Source organism: Apium graveolens, chromosome 7, assembly GCF_009905375.1.
Source record: "Apium graveolens cultivar Ventura chromosome 7, ASM990537v1, whole genome shotgun sequence".
Classification (NCBI taxonomy): Eukaryota; Viridiplantae; Streptophyta; class Magnoliopsida; order Apiales; family Apiaceae; genus Apium; species Apium graveolens.
Window position 1 is genome coordinate 240,092,735 of NC_133653.1, and position 6,000 is coordinate 240,098,734.

Sequence of the window (6,000 nt, forward strand, 5' to 3'; positions counted from 1 at the left end):
TTAGCAGTTGTTCCTCAAGTGTGAAGCACTCCACGGTATCCACCAAGAAAACGATGTTAAGGAGGAGGAAGGAGGTGGAGAGAATTGGGTTTTCCAAACTTTTTGGGTTTTGTGTGGGTTAGAATAAAATTAGGGTCTATAATATTGTATTTGTAGGCAAAATTTTCAGCTGAAATTTTTCCATAAATATTATTATTATTATCCCAATTATTATTCTCATTAATAATTAAAACACCTTTTAATCATTAATCCTTTTTCTAAACACTTTAGAAATAATTCTCTCTCTTGATTTAATTTCCAAAAATTAAATCCTTTAATTAATAATATTAAGAACTTTTCTTAATTAATTTATAATCAATTAAATCTCATTTAATCAATTATTAAATTTGCCAATTAATTATTTATTTCATAAATAAATAATTATTAGCCATTATTAATTAATTCCTCCACCATTAAATCATTCTCTTTTTATGGTGTGACCCTGTAGGTTCAATATTAAGCCGGTAGTAGAAATAAATAATAATAAAACTATTTTATCATTATTTATATAAATTTTCTAATTTAATAAATATGATTAATTAATTAATCACATTTATTCTACATCGTGAGGGATACTTCTCAGCATATCGCGACTATCCGGATAATATAAATTCACTGCTTAGAATACCAAGAACCTATTCAGTGAATAGTTACCGTACAATAAACTCCTTCTACCCTACAATATCCCGATTAAATACAAGGCATGGATCTCGTGTCAAGCCTATCTAATTCAATCACTTGCTTACCATTTACTATGCGTAGTTCTATGCAAATTAGAAACTCCTTTCTAATTTCATTCACTCTGGCAGAGATTCCTGAACTAGCATAAGTGGATCAGCCTTGAACATTCGCTTCCTTCACTGGAAGGGGTAGATCCTTTATTGATCATACACTATCTTCGTGTACAAATTCCTATACCCAGAAGAGCCCTAATAATTGTCCCTGGAGACTAAGAACTAAACCAAAGCATAGTTCAGTGTACACAAGATGACTATGATGACCTCAAGTCTAAGGATACTTGTACAACTATCACTATGTGAACAACTGCTGACACGTGAGTGAACTCCATCAGTTGTTCAGCTGTGCGAGTCATGTTCAGTGAACTTATTCTATAATAACCACCTACATACTAGCTATAGTGTCACCACACAAATATCTATGAGAACAGACATCCTTCATAATGAAGCAAGCATAGTATGTACCGATCTTTGCGGATTATTAATTACCAGTTAGTAATCCTATGACCAGGAACTATTTAAGTTTAGAGTTATCATCTTTTTAGGTCTCACTATTATGATCTCATCATAATCCATAAAAAGCTTTACTCTAAACTATGGTATATCTTATTTAAACACTTAAATAGATAAAGCCCGTAATAAAAACAAAACAAGTCTTTTATTAATATCAATGAAATCAAAACAGATTACATAAAAGTTATTCCTAAATCCTTATACATGATTGGACTTAGGACATATTCCTTTCAATCTCCCACTTGTACTAAAGCCAATCACTCTGGTATCTAATACCCATCTTGTCTTTATGACGATCAAAGTGACTTTCATAAAGTAGCTTTGTGAGTGGGTCTGCTATGTTGTTATGTGTGTCAACTCTAATTCAATACAATACAAGAAATGTTACCGCGCTCCCACTAACCCTTTTGTGGACACATGGTTCATCTACGTTTTTTGATAAAATCAAACTCTTTGATTGTGTCATCAAAATGAATGTTCCATCTTTCGAGAAGCTTGCTTTAAACCACATATGGTTCGCAGCAGCTTACACACTAGGTTTTCATTTCCCGTGGAAAGAAAACCATCTGGCTATTTGCCAGATCACATAGTCGTAGTAAGCAGCATTCGCAAGCAAAATCCGAACTGATTTTAACAGGGCTACAGGTAAAAGGTTTCATCAAAGTCAATCCATTGCCTTTGTTTGAATCCTTTTCCCAAAAGCCTGGCCTTAAAGGTCTCCACCTGGCGATCTGCTATAATCTATCTTTTGTATACCGTATACATAGATTCCATTCTGGATTTCATGGCACTATGCCATTTCTCTGAGTCAATACTACTCATAGCCTCATTATAGGTCACAAGGTCGTCATCATTAATGATCGACAACTCATTGTCATTCTCAATGACAAGGCCATATTACCTCTCAGGTTGGCGAGACACTCTCCCTGACCTATGAATGGGCTGTTCCATAAAAGGTTGTTCAGTCAGAATAGGTGTTTCCACTCGATCTGTAGTAGTTTGTGCTTCTTGAACTTCATCAAGTTCAATTTTGCTCCCACAGTTTCCTTCAAGGATAAACTCCTTTTCCAAGAAGGTAGCATGTCTGGAGACAAACACCCGATGATCGGTGCAAAAGTAATACCCTAAAGTCTCTTTAGGATATCCCACAAAACTACATTTTCCGGATCGATATTCCAGCTTATCTGGGTCAACTTTCTTGACATAAGCTAGACATCCCTAAATCTTAACGTGTTTAAGACTCGATTTCCTTTCTTTCCATATCTGATACGAAGTTTGAGGAACAGATTTTGGAAGGCACCTTATTCAATAAATATGCTGAGGTTTCCAATGCATAACCCCATAGAAATACTGGAAGATTTGCATAGCTCATCATGGACCGAACTATTTCTAACAAAGTTCGATTTCTCCTTTCAGATACTAATCTGGAGGAGTCCACTGGGAGACTATACCATTTACTTTGAGATAATCCAGAAACTCTCCGTTCAAGTATTCACCACCTCGATCTAATCGAAGAGTTATAATACTATGTTTGGTTGTTTCTCCACTTCATACTTATATTCTTTGAACTTTTCAAAGGCCTCAGACTTGTGTTTCATCAAACACATATCCGAATCCAGATCTATCATCTATGAAAGTAATGAAGTATGAAAATCCACCCATGGCTTGCGTAGACATTGGTCCACATACATCTGTGTGTACCATTCCTAGCAAATTTGCAGCCCTCTCTCCATGTCTACTAAATGGAGACTGCAATGCCACTATAAAGTGAGATTTTCATCATCCCTTTTCTTTTATTAGTTTGTTCAATCTGAAATAAATTATGTCACATACATACAGACCATTATTTAAAGCACCACGTCCATAAAGAATATTATCTCTAAGAATAGAACATTCATTATTCTCAATAATAAATGAAAATCCAGCCAAGTCTAACATGAGAATAATATTCCTCACAATCGAGGGAACAAAATAACAATTATTTCAAACAATAGTCTTGCCCGTAGGCCTATGTAAATGAAATGATTCTACATCTTCAGCAGCAACTCTTGCTCCATTTCCATCAGTAGAATCACCTCCTCTTCCTTAAGAGTCCTACTTCTCCTTGGTCCCTGCAACAAATTGCAGATTTGAGAACCACAGGCGGTATCTAATACCCAAGTAGAAATTTGATTTAATGACATATTCATTTCTATCATGAACATACCTGAATCAGAAGCGGTAGTCTCACTACCCTTCTTCTTCTTCAATTCTGCAAGGTAAACCTTGCAGTTCCTCTTCCAGTGCCCCACCTTGTTACAGTGAAAGCAAACAACTTTGCTCTTGGGGTCTTCAGCTTTTGGTGGAACCGGCATTTTCTCACCTACTTTCTTCTTCTTGGAAGGGTTCCTCTTCCTTTTCTTAGGATTGGAACCTTCACCAATTAGAAGAACAGAACTCTTCTTAGGGGGAAAATTCGATTCCGCAGTCTTCAACATGTTGTGGAGTTCAGGCAGGCTGACATCCAACTTATTCATGTGAAAGTTCACAACAAACTGCGAGAACGAACTCGGAAGCGATTGTAAGACCAGGTCTTGGCTCAGCTCCCCATCCATGACAAAACCAAGTTGTCCAAGACGTTCAATCAAATTGATCATCTTAAGTACATGGTCATTCACAGATAATCCCTCAGACTTCCTACAACCGAACAGCTCCTTCGATATCTCATATCGAGCTGTCCTCCCCGCCACATCATACAACTCTTGTAGATGCATTAGGATAGTGTGAGCATCCATATGCTCATGTTGCTTCTGTAGCTCAATGTTCATGGAAGCTAGCATGATGCATTGAGCAACATTTGCATCATCTATCCACTTTCGATATATAACATGTTCATCATTATGTGCATCACTAGCAGGTTCAGTAGGCTTAGGTGAGTCAATCACGTATTCCAGCTTCTCAATCCTGAGAACAATTCTCAAGTTTCGAAGCCAGTCACCATAATTAGGACCAGTCAATTTGTGAGCATCTAGTATGCTCCTGAGTGATAGTGCAGAAGACATAACGTACAAAGTAAATCTGTAAATGATAAACACATAACAACACTTAGCAAATATTCGATTTCATTTCAAAACACTATATGAATCGGGTCTTTATTCATAAGTGGCTCCCACTAGTTTTCCTAATTTAGTCAACCCCCTACATGAAAAATTAAGCATTCATAATGCTAGTGGGAATAGGGATCCTACATTCCATTACACAACCCCGGCTGTGGCACGAAACGCCATGTAATGTTCAATACGCAGACAACTCTTGTCAATTACATCTAATGTTATTCCCTAATCAAACTTTAGCCTCTTGAATAATTGAGTCACGGCTGTGGCACGACAAACTCAATATTCTAAGTCAAGTCTAACCCAACATTCTGTACAATTGAATCAGTCCCCAAAGGTCCACGACTGTGGCACGTAACGACCTTTAGATTCTTATTCAATGTACACATCTCTATGTAATAGACAAGTATTTCTTATTTCGAAATCAAAGCCCTCGGCTGTGGCACGAAACGACAATGATTCAAAAATAAGAACTACTTTCTACCATGTTGGAAGGCTATGACCGACACAAGCCCGTTGTGAGGGATTATATTACGTTACAATCATAATCATATTATAAAGAGATTCTTCCTTTTAAATTAAATATTTCAAATCAATAATCAATAATCAGATGATTCCCAGATCGGGTGGAGCATTGTCAAGAGGCGTCACTTAATAACCCTTTCTTACAGATAGAAATATGTTGTTGACAGAATCATCCTTTCTCTCATATCAAAAATTTTTATTCAATTACGTGTTTCATAAACACAAGAATCTCATGATTGTATTCATAATATTATTATTAAGGTTATGAAACAATTTCACTATACTAGGTTGTCTAACAAACGCCTTATGTTTATTTAAGTTCACCTAAATCTATCATTGCATGATAAACTAAGCATATATCACATATATCAACATGAATAAACATCAAGGTAGGCATGTTACATCATCTAGCACATTAGAACAAGCAATATACATCTCTATGTATCACAAGAAGCATTTAAAATCAATTCAAACGATCAAAAACAGCTTTAAAACACTTCATGGAATATAAACAGTTCAAAACTTTTATATAAACTAAAATTGATCACTCCATTAGATCCATCTCGGAAAAACGAATCCAACGGTATATTGCACGCCCAAAACGGAGTTACGAAACTCCCATAAAATCAATTTTAAAATCAACAAACGGGCTGTAACGCATTACAGGAACGCGTTACAAGCCCTGTAACGCATTCCGGTGATGCGTTACACACCTTTTAAGCCATTTAAGGGTGTAACGCATTCCGTGAATGCGTCACAGGTGTGTAACGCATTCCCGGAATGCGTGACACCCCTTTTTTTCTTATTTTATACAGCCGCCTGACAAGCTCCCGCACGGAATTCCGTGCGCCTGACTTCTCTGTACCCTGACAGTCTCTATTTCCGTGCCAGTAATACAGCAGACATATATACAGCAGACATATGCACTAATATATATACTTACAATTTATATATATACATATATGATTATTTAATTACGAATTTAATTGCAACAACTTCAAAAATTCATAATAAAAAATCTATACATCATAAAATTATGAAAAAAATACCCAGACGATCTACAACACTTGTAGAACCCAGATCAATATTCAAAA